Below are 12,038 nucleotides of genomic sequence, written 5' to 3' on the forward strand. Positions count from 1 at the left end.
TTTCTATGTTATTACCTACAACTTGTTACTCTAGCTGTAAGTTTTCCTAACAAATAAAATAAATATAATAAAATATTTATTTAATTACCTACAATATGTTTATCCAATATTCTTGTATCGATTACTATAAAATTGCACAATTTTCGAAATACCATTTGTAAAATAATTTAAATTACTTAAAGATACATTTTAACTGACCGCGCAACAGTAGCGCCGCTAGCGGTGAATTCTCGCGGTATTCTCTAATTCAAACTTTTTTCAAAATATCGATATGAACAGCACTGGCCAAACTGTGGTATCATTTGTGCACATTGACCTGTCAATTTAGTTCGCGAGATTCTGGAGGCAACTTCGAGCAACACCGGCTTCCGACACGTCAGAAGGGAGGGGCCCAAGCGATATCTCACCGTACAAATCATTCTGCCATTTTTCGCGGGGGGAAGGTGCACACAGTCGCACTTCTCACACACTTACATACAAAACCCAATCAAAGGCCCTACCGCGAACCACGTTCGACGTGTTGCCTCTCTATGGCACTTGTAAATTCATACGTAAGTGTGACAGGGAGGCAACACGTCGAACGTGGTTCGCGGTAGGCCCTCTGTAATGACAACACAAATACATAGAAAATGACACACGTCAAAGACAAATCTTGCAAACCTCGATCTCTTTTTGTGTACGGACGAGTGACTAGTGTCACAACACGCACACTAACACATTTTCGTTGAAATATGTCATTGTATTCTGAGAGATGAGAAGTCGGATTTGTCGCTCGACCGATCCGCAATTTGTACTGAGCGAACAAAATCGATAAATCCAACAATTACTTGAGACTAAAATATAATAATTGTATTTAAATGTAATTAAACGTATGATATATAAAAAAAATATTACATGTGAAATGTAACACTTTCTTTTTGTAAATTTGATGTCCCCGACCTCTTTTTATAACAAAAAACCGAGCAAACAGGCATTTTTGTGCAGCAGTGTTCACGCGCGCGTCTGGACTCGGTCTAGTGAAAAATCCAAGTGCAACTAGTTTTATTACCCGCGCTAGATTATTTTGACGCGCTAATCTTGTACCTCGGCAGAGGGGAAATAGTGGGAATGCCGCCTCCCTTCCGTGTTGCTCGAAGGGAGGCAACCTTAGAGACTTGGTCTTGACAATTTTTGTTTTATCATCCTGTGACCCTGCCCTGAAAATAATGAACCTAGAGGTCAACGACTGTTATTATAATCATGGTACAACGACCTAAGAAAGCTCAAACCCAATTAATATCTATTACAAAAGCCACGAGATAACAACAGCCTCGAAATTTCAATATAAATCAATTTCATTCAACATAATTGTCTTAAATCAGTGTTTTCAAACTGTGGGTCGCGACCTCCTGGTTTAACGCTTTGAACGCCACGCTTATCAATCAATCAATCAAATATATTTCAGGCAAAAAATATACCCATTACAAAATATTAAAAATAAATCGGGCGGATTGGAACAGCTTTACAGAACAACTGGACCAGCAATTGTCCTCTGCCAAACTAGACCCAGTAACTCCCAACTATGGCCATTTCAGCGAGTTCATCTTTATAGCAGCAAAACACAGCATACCGAGGGGTTATAGAAAGGATTACGTACCAGGCTGGAATTCTATCAGCGAGGATCTCTACAAGGAATTTCAAACAACAGGAAACCCTACTACGGGCGCTGATCTTCTTGCCTCCTTGGACGAGAGCCGAAAAGCAAAATGGGAATCTGCCGTGGAAGAGATGGACTTCAAGCGTTCCAGCAGAAAGGCCTGGAAAACACTAAACACCCTTACTGGAAAGCACACTCCTAATAAAATAGGCTGCTCTAAAGTCGACCCAGATGTCATAGCGACCAGAATGGTAGAGCTCACGAGAGCAAAACGTGATAAGAGCGCTCTTACAAGAAAAGTCGAAATAATGCAAAATTGATGATACTAGTCGACGAAATTCAGGACTTTGTGCTCATTATTAGAAACAATGAGTACTTGTTCCAGTAAAAGCGTCTTCTTATCTTTTTAAATATCGTTGTAAATATTAGAAAAAGGACTTATTAAATTAGTAATGAATTTTTTTCTGATGGTCGTTTCCGAAAAACCCCGTGAAGCACTGAACGGCAAGCTCTTATTTGGAAATGTTGAGAAGTTTACTCTGCTAAACCTGGCTATTTTGTATTACTAATACCCTGTACTTTAGGCATATCAAACGATATTTTTCCTACATACTTTTGAGAAAGAGAAAATCAAAGTAAAACGAACTCAATTTTCTCTCCGAAACAAGTGTCAATTTCTACGAAAATCTACTTAATATCGAAGTCATTTTCATACTCAAGCAATCTGCAACGTTTGCTTATACTGTTGGTATACATTAGTGTTTATGAAATTCTACTATAATTTTTTGGCAATTTTTTGAAAACTACTCTATATTACCGATGACGCGCGCTCGCCAGCTCAGTGCCGCGGCAGAGCTTGTACAGGCAGGACGTGTGTCGGTCGGCTCCGCACATTTTCAACGGCGACGACGAGGTTTTTTATCATTGTGTGCGGCGGGCGCCGTGTAACACGCTATACTGTGTGCGTGTAAACCGCAACGAGAGACTTTGATCCTAGCACTGTTTTTATAGTACAGTGAAACCTGGTTAAGTGGGACCTGGATAAGTGAGAAACCTCTATAGCTGGGACTCATGGTGCGGTCCCGACACTTTAGCACTGAATTACCTCTGTTACTGAGAAAAAACGAACCTCTATAACTGGGATTCGTTGTTGTGATTTTATAGTCACATTTACCTCTATAATTGAGACAGAGAGTGTATTTTACCTCTTTTACTGAGACTATATTTATAAGATTACATTTTCCTAATTGTTTTTTTGAATTTTATAGGACATTTACTTCTGTATCTGAGATAACGTCAATCTATGACCTCTCTAACTTGGACTTCATTGAACAATTTCCGTATTCTTACTAACTCTTAGTTTATCCACAAATTCCGCATTTGCCTAATTGTGTCTAAACAACTTCAAGTTTGATTTAGTTAATTTATGTAAGTAGTTAAAACTATCGAAACGAAAGCTGAAATTTTGATAACTAACACGAAAAAATAAATTTTCATTTATTAAATTTCTAATACGCAATGAAGTCCGTATCAAATTTAATTTGATTTTGAAATATATATCCTTTGGAGAATCATTCATAATAAATTCAAAGAAATATTTAAACAGACTTAAAAAATATTTAGGGACAAGGATTATATTACCTTATTTATTTTTAAAGATAATTACTAAATACCTTATTAACCACCTCTATAACTGAAATATACTCTATTCTCACCTCTATTAATGGAACCCTCTGTAAATGAGACAGAAATTTATTTGTACCTGGCTAACTGGGAGCCTGTGTAAGTGGAAAACCTCTTTAAGTGAGACAAATTTGCTCGTCCCTTGAGATTTCACTTATCCAGGTTTCACTGTATTATAATTTATAATGGTACAGTTTAATAAACTACCGGACAGGATTAAAAATATTTGAAACGACCTGACATTCTATATGTATTTATTTGACTCAAGATAGTACTCAGGGTCTGATGATGGAGCCGGAAGGTGGTCACCGGTACCAATCAACCATGCAACTAAACCACTTTGTGTTTAGGCTCGTTTTATTCATCTCAACAAGATCTTTGACACAAGATAGTACTCAGGGTCTGATGATGGAGCCGGAAGGTGGTCACTGGTACCAATCAACCATGCAACTAAACCACTTCGTGTTTGGGCACGTTTGATTCGGCTCAACAAGATCTTTGACTTAAGATAGTACTCAGGGTCTGATGATGGAGCCGGAAGTTGGTCACCAGTATCAGTCAACCATGCAACTAAACCACTTCGTGTTTAGGCTCGTTTTATTCGTCTCAACAAGATCTTTGACACAAGATAGTACTCAGGGTCTGATGATGGAGCCGGAAGGTGGTCACCGGTTCCAATCAACCATGCAACTAAACCACTTCGTGTTTGGGCTCGTTTGATTCGTCTCAACAAGATCTTTGACACAAGATAGTACTCAGGGTCTGATGATGGAGCCGGAAGGTGGTCACCGGTACCAATCAACCATGCAACTAAACCACTTCGTGTTTAGGCTCGTTTTATTCGTCTTAACAAGATCTTTGACACAAAATAGTACTCAGGGTCTGATGATGGAGCCGGAAGGTGGTCACCGGTACCAATCAACCATGCAACTAAACCACTTCGTGTTTGGGCTCGTTTGATTCGGCTCAACAAGATCTTTGACACAAGATAGTACTCATGGTCTGATGATGGAGCCGGAAGGTGGTCACCGGTACCAATCAACCATGCAACTAAACCACTTCGTGTTTGGGCTCGTTTGATTCGTCTCAACAAGATCTTTGACACAAGATAGTACTCAGGGTCTGATGATGGAGCCGGAAGGTGGTCACCGGTACCAATCAACCATGCAACTAAACCACTTCGTGTTTAGGCTTGTTTTATTCGTCTTAACAAGATCTTTGACACAAAATAGTACTCAGGGTCTGATGATGGAGCCGGAAGGTGGTCACCGGTACCAATAAACCATGCAACTAAACCACTTCGTGTTTGGGCTTGTTTGATTCGGCTCAACAAGATCTTTGACTTAAGATAGTACTCAGGGTCTGATGATGGAGCCGGAAGGTGGTCACCAGTACCAATCAACCATGCAACTAAACCACTTCGTGTTTAGGCTCGTTTTATTCGTCTCAACAAGATCTTTGACACAAGATAGTACTCAGGGTCTGATGATGGAGCCGGAAGGTGGTCACCGGTACCAATCAACCGTGCAACGAAACCACTTCGTGTTTAGGCTCGTTTTATTCGTCTCAACAAGATCTTTGACACAAGATAGTACTCAGGGTCTGATGATGGAGCCGGAAGGTGGTCACCGGTACCAATCAACCATGCAACTAAACCACTTCGTGTTTGGGCTCGTTTGATTAGTCTCAACAAGATCTTTGACACTGAAGATACACAAGGTTTGATTATGGAGCTGAAAGGTGGCCACGGGTACCTGTCTATCATGCAGTGTTGGCATCAATCTGAACTAAATCAATCCGGATTGATCAATCGAATTGACGCGTCAATCCGAATTGATCAATCCGAATTGATTTAATTCTGATTGACGCGTCAATCCGATTGAATCAATTGGAATTAACGCATCAATCCTCAATTCGGATTAAATCAATTCTCAATCTAGATTAACCTAGGGTCCCTTTCCCTTCCCTAAGATTAGTTTTCAAAGGTGTCCTTTTTAAGCACTTACTTACTGGACTTAAAGTCGATATCTGAGGTTCCCAGAGGTTCGAAAACATGTTCCTGATGTCAGTATTGACTGATGTCCCTTTTAGGGACATTTTTCGAAATTGGCCAATTACGTTCATATTCGTAATCGATGTCGACCATAGGTCCCGAAAAATGTTTCGCGCGTCAGTATTGAAGGATGTCCCTTCCATTTCGGGACATTTTTTTAAATTGATCGTTGGCACTTTAAAACGATATCTGAGATTTCCAAAGGTTCCGTAACATGTTTCCGACGGCAATACAGACGGAGTTTCCTTTTTTTTCTGGACATTTATGGGACATTTCTTCCAATTAACCGATTGCGTTCAAAATCGATATCTGAGGTGCCCAAAGGTTTCGAGACATGTTTCTGACGGCAATACCGAGAAATGACCTTTTTTCAGCAGGGTGGTGTAATGCAGGTAGTAAAGTAAGTACGCGGCTAAAGTGTAGAATCTAAATATTGCCGTTGAAACCATATTTTGCACCTCAGATATCGATTTTGAATGCAATCAGTCACTTTCAAAGAATGTCACTAAAATGTCCCAAAACAGGACACCTTTCAATATTGCAGTTGAAAAAATGTTTAGAAACGTCTGTTTACCTCAGATATCGATTTTAAACGCAATCGGGTAATTTCTAGAAATGTCTCAAAAAAGGACATCTCTCAATATTTCCCTCGGAAACAAGTTTCGAAACCTTTGGGCACCTCAGATATCGATTTTGAACGCTGTCGGTTAATTTTAAGGAAAGTCCCGAAAATGTTCCAAAAAGGACATCCTTCATATAGCCGTCGGAAACATGTTTCGGAACCTTTGGTAAACTCAGACACCGCTTTTGAACGCATTTGGTCAGTTTCACAAAAATGGCCTAAATAAAAAGGACATTAGGTAGGTACATACAAAGTAATCGTCAATCCGAATTGACGATTGAGGATTGACCGATCAATTTGAATTAACGATTAGTAATCGTCAATCTTCAATCAGTAGATTTAGAATTAGTTTCGTCAATCGTCAATTCGAATTGATCGGTCAATTCTCAATCGTCAATTCGAATTGATTTTTTGCCAACACTGCTATCATGTAACTGAACCCCTTCATGTTTGGGCTCGTTTGATTCGTCTCAACAAGACCTTGGACACAAGTTAGTACTCAGGGTCTGATGATGGAGCTGGACTGTGGCCACGGGTACCAGTCTACCATGTAACTGAACCACTTCGTGTTTGGGCTCGTTTGATTCGTCGCAACAAGATCTTTGACACAAGATACTACTCAGGGTCTGATGATGGAGCTCGAAGGTGGCGACGGGTATCAGTCTATCACATAACTGAACCACTTCGTGTTTGGGCTTCGTGTTTGGTTTATCACCTAGTGTCAAACATCTTGTTGAGACGAATCAAACGAGCCTAAACACGAAGTGGTTTAGTTGCATGGTTGATTGGTACCGGTGACCACCTTCCAGCTCCATCATCAGACTCTGAGTATCACCTAGTGTCAAAGATCTTGTTGAGACTAATCAAACGAGCCTAAACATGAAGTGGTTTAGTTGCATGGTTGATTGGTACCGGTGACCACCTTCCGGCTCCATCATCAGACTCTGAGTATCACCTAGTGTCAAAGATCTTGTTGAGACTAGTCAAACGAGCTTAAACATGAAGTGGTTTAGTTGCATGGTTGATTGGTACCGGTAACCAACTTCCAGCTCCATCATCAGACTCTGAGTATCACCTAGTGTCAAAGATCTTGTTGAGATAAATAAAACGAGCCTAAACACGATGTGGTTTAGTTGTATGGTTGATTGGTAATGGTGACCACCTTCCAGCTCCATCATCAGACCCTGAGTACTGTCTTGTGTCAAAGATCTTGTTGAGACGAATTAAACGAGCCCAAACACGAAATTGTTTAGTTACATGATAGACTGGTACCCGTGGCCACCTTCCAGCTCCATCATCAGACCCTGTGTATCTTCAGTGTCAAAGATCTTGTTGAGACGAATCAAACGAGCCCAAACACGAAGTGGTTTAGTTACATGATAGACTGGTACCCGTGGCCACCTTCCAGCTCCATCATCAGACCCTGTGTATCTTCAGTTTCTTGTAACTTGTTTCTTGTAAATAAGCGAGTACCTATAATTTCTTTCGAGTAATATACGTTCATAAGTACGAGTATGGGGCTATTCATAAATTACGTCGTTTCAAATGGGAGGAGGGGGGGGGGGGGGGGGGGGGGTCTGGACATCGGATGATGGCAGCATGACGTAGGAGGAAACAGAGTCATCCGAAGCATGATTTTTAGATGATTTGAGGGATGGGGGGGGGGGTCAAAAATAGATGACGTAATTTATGAACAGCCCCTATGTACATTTGCACTGCATTTAGTATTTTCGTACTTACCAAATAACAGTTTTAGGACTTTATAAGTTAAGTACAGTTAGTGTTGTTATGGTTGATTTCAATATGCTTCGCGATGGATCAAGAATGTTTAATCCATAATTGTAGTGCGAGTGTGGTAGAAGGGATCGGAATACTGAGCTCGCACGGCCTGCCGCAGCGCGTAAAATACCTAAACTCGCTCAACCCCGAAATGTAATAGCACTCATAAAGTCTTCACAAAAAAAATTAAAAAAGAACTCACGATGCTCAAGCAGAACTCGCCGCGAAACCATGAGCTGTCTAGACCATTTACCAAGGACGAAGTGATCAGCCATCAATAAACTTAAAAACAATAAAGCTGCTGGTCCTGACCATATGTTCAACGAGTTCCTGAAGCATATGGGCCCGGTTGCAGTTAGTTGGCTTACAGCCTTGTTTTCAAATATTCTAGCAACTAAAATCTTACCAAAGGAGTTTAAAATAGCAAAAGTGATCGCAGTGCTCAAACCGGGCAAATCCGAACACCTTCCCGAAAGCTGCTGCTTAGCTGTACGCTTAAACTTCTAGAACGTCTCATCTTGGTACGGATAGAACCCTTTATAGAGGCTGTAATTCCACCCGAGCAGGCTGGCTTCCCACCGTGTTCTGCTGCCCAGACTCTGAACAACTTCAATATCTCAGACCGGTGGAAAGCGGAATGGCCTCCTGCTACAACAGGGCAGGCCGCCCATTTAACCGACCCGACAAAAAAATCAAAAGGGTTTGACCTCCCTCGCAAACTTTGGTGTCGCCTAAATAGGCTAAGAACCGGGCATGGTCGCTGTAATTCTCTAACACACAAATGGGGTTGGAAAGATTCTCCACTCTGCGAATGCGGGCAGGAAGAGCAGACCACTGACCATATATTCCAACGCTGTCCCCTTCACTCGTACTCTGGACCTCCTGAAGATTTGAACTCGGTCACGCCTGAGTTGGTTGTCTGGCTTAGCGACCTCAAGGCCATACTCTGATTGTCCTTCTTTGTGCATGCCATACGACTAAATAAATAACATTAAAATTAAATTAAAATCTAATAATTACATTAAATATGTGTTATCGTGAAACCTTGTCAAAATGCACAATGGTTGATAATTTGATATTGAGTTGTCGCCGCACGCGTCAGTTGTGTGTCAGTCTTAGGCGGACAAGGGGTTAATAAAAAAACCGGCCCAATGCAGAATACGTATGTGTAGTGAAGGGTTCAGTACCTGTATACAAAAAAAGCCATACAATCAAAGGCGGCTTCGCGTCACTTTAAAAAATAAAACAAGTTTAAAGAAAAGGGAAACATTAACGCTTAAACTAATTTTGTTGTAAAATATTTCTTAAGCTGTATTTATCTACTCTATCTCTATTTTTCGTGATGTTGTATTCCAACACAACATCACGAAAAAATCTTAACCTCCAGGTTAAGTCATTTTAGGTCATCATGCCCGCCAAGTAAATATGTACTTAAGTACCCATGTAAGTATTTTTTCGTGCGCCATTTAAATGGTGAGAGAGCAAGACGCATTACTTTGCAATTTCGAGTAACAACGATCAAGTATTTTCAGTAGTGTTCACATAGGTAATTAAAAAAGAATAGACATCAGTTATTTTAGTCATAAAGCTACCAATTTTTCAATTTTGACTACAGAACCCTAAAACACAGTACCGGTTAAATCAGCGGCTTGCTAATTTATATGCAAAGTGCGGTCACGAAAATTGATAAACTCTCCCTTAAAGTCCTAACGGGTTAACGACCTTTACAATAGGTGCAGGTACAATGACCTAACAACCATCCATTAATATTTATTACAAAACACCGGGATAAACAAGTCAAAAGTACAGTGAATCCATCTCTATTATGAGCGTCTTTCGGTTATTTACCTCAGCCATAGAGAAAAAAATATATAGAGTGCTCACTCCATGCCAGTTTTAGTGCCTACCAAAAAGACTATTATTTTCGTAGTCGACAACTAGCATCGAACAGCAGAATCAGGCCGCGTAGCCAAAATGCCAATCGCTTACGCTCCGTAGCGATCGAGACGCAACTGTCACTGTCGCACTAATATGGAAGAGTGATAAAGAGACATAAAGCTTTTCCTTGTCGAAGCGATAGCGATTGTAATATTGGCTAGGCGGCCAGTACTGCTACTTGACAATAGATGTAGCACCGACCACAAAGTCTAAGAGTGACATTCCATTTCCAACTGCAGCTGCAATACTGATCATTTTACTATGGAAATTGACAGTGACAGCGACGCGTTTCCATAGTAAAAATGAACAGTATTGCAGCTGCAGTTGGAAATGGAATGTCACTTTAATGCCCAACTATTTTCAGCTAATATTATAACCGGATTAACGGGAACTCTATTTTCAACGACTTCTATTTTTAATATTATATGTAAATTGTTGTTTAATAAAATTCGCGAGTGTCGCGACGCTAGAGAATTCTAGTACGAGTATGGGGTAGCGGTACCTACTGACGATAATTCCGCTACCGTAAAATGGGGTGAGTTGACTGAAATTTGACTTTCAAACCTCGATAAAATTTTATTTTTACATGTGAAAACTGAATGGTGTATATAATAAGTGGTTCGGACGTTTGTATTTTAGTTTGTATTTTATTTTGGGTAGTTCCATTTCATAACTTTGACGACAAAGAGGAAAACCCACCTCACCCCGTAGTGCCTCGTATTTGGGGTGAGAGGGTTTTTCATACAAAGGTGATTTTGGAAGATTGTTGGATTGATTTTTTTTTATTATGCGTATTACTGTAGCCCCATTTTAAATTGGAATACATTATTTTTGTAGCAGTAACCTTAAAATCCCTTCTCACCCCCCTCTCAAACCTTCTCTCCCCATTCATAACCGAACTCTCCCCGCGAAACCTGCTCACCCCGTTTTACGGTACCTACTGATGATAATTCCGCTACTCGATACTATTTGTCGACTGCGAAAATAATAGTCGTTTTGGTACCCAAACTTTTGTATGGAGTGCGCACTCTATTCTTACTATATTTCTCTATGCCTCAGCTTATTTTGTTTGAGCTGAGTAAAGGTTGACTCACGTTAGACCGAGCCGTATCCGGGCCGGAGCTTCCGGCGCATGGTTTTCTGTGGAAAGCATCACGTGATCGCTTGTCGTGTCATAGAAAAGAAAAGTAAGCCTCGGAAGCTCCGGCCCGGACACGGCTCGGTCTAACGTGAGTCATCCTTAAAGCGTTTTATGAAGGTCTGGAGGCAGTGACCGGTTAGATTGGTGAGAACATAACAATATTAGTACATATATATAGTAGTGTACCCTATGATGGGCGTGGAACCAGTAATGGGACAAAAAACCACAAATCCTGTAAAATAAGTGTCTAAAAGTAGTTTATAAACACTGCCTGTATATTATCATAAATAAGAGTCCTAGAGCTGTTTCAGTTTGAATTTTTATTAAATTTGGTTGTTTTTTAAGAAATTGGCGTCAACCCAAAAGTTGTCGTGTCACTGAAAAAAAATACCACTACGAATTCTTAACAACTTCGCTAAGAGAGATGAGTTAATTTATTAAATTTTAATTAATTAATACTTGATGAAAACTAGAATGTGTTTTGTTAATTGCATTTACCATGAGATAAGGTATACAACATACTATGTTGTGACTCCACAGATGTAAAAAAATAGTGGTATTTGGCCCAATCCCATTATAGGAGCTGTAAAACTGCATACCTCCTATAATGGGCAATTTGCATAATGATGCTTGCCATGCCATCATTTCATGTTTAAACAATACAGAAGTAAAATGTAGTTACGAAATATGTCAACCAGGAGGTATGCTCGGACTTCGGATAAATTAATATCGTTTTTTAGTGTGGGTCAAATCTTGGTAGCCGAGTTTGAGCCACTTTCCCGTTTTTCGATTGAGTTGAAATTTTGTATTCGTAATTAAATATGCAAATCGGATGATAATGCAATATTATGATAACATGGACCAGATCTGATGACCTATTTCAATATTTTATACTGATAGAGCAGTGTCCATTACTGGGGGGCCCATTACTGGAGCTTTGGTGTCCATGACTGGAGAAAAATAGCATAGTTTTAATTTGTTAAGTATGTGGAAACTCATTGCAGTATCTTTGATACAACACGCCTGAAACATGAAAGACGGGTAGGACTTTCATCTTTCAATACGCTAAGCGGTAGACCATTCACATGTATTAGGGAAATATCACAAATACTCCAAATTCCCTCTTAAATGTCCCATGACTGGTGCTGTTACTATACAACCCAGGTCAAAAGTATCAAAACAAAGT

The sequence above is a fragment of the Cydia fagiglandana genome, chromosome 3 (genome assembly GCF_963556715.1).
Source record: "Cydia fagiglandana chromosome 3, ilCydFagi1.1, whole genome shotgun sequence".
Lineage (NCBI taxonomy): Eukaryota > Metazoa > Arthropoda > Insecta > Lepidoptera > Tortricidae > Cydia > Cydia fagiglandana.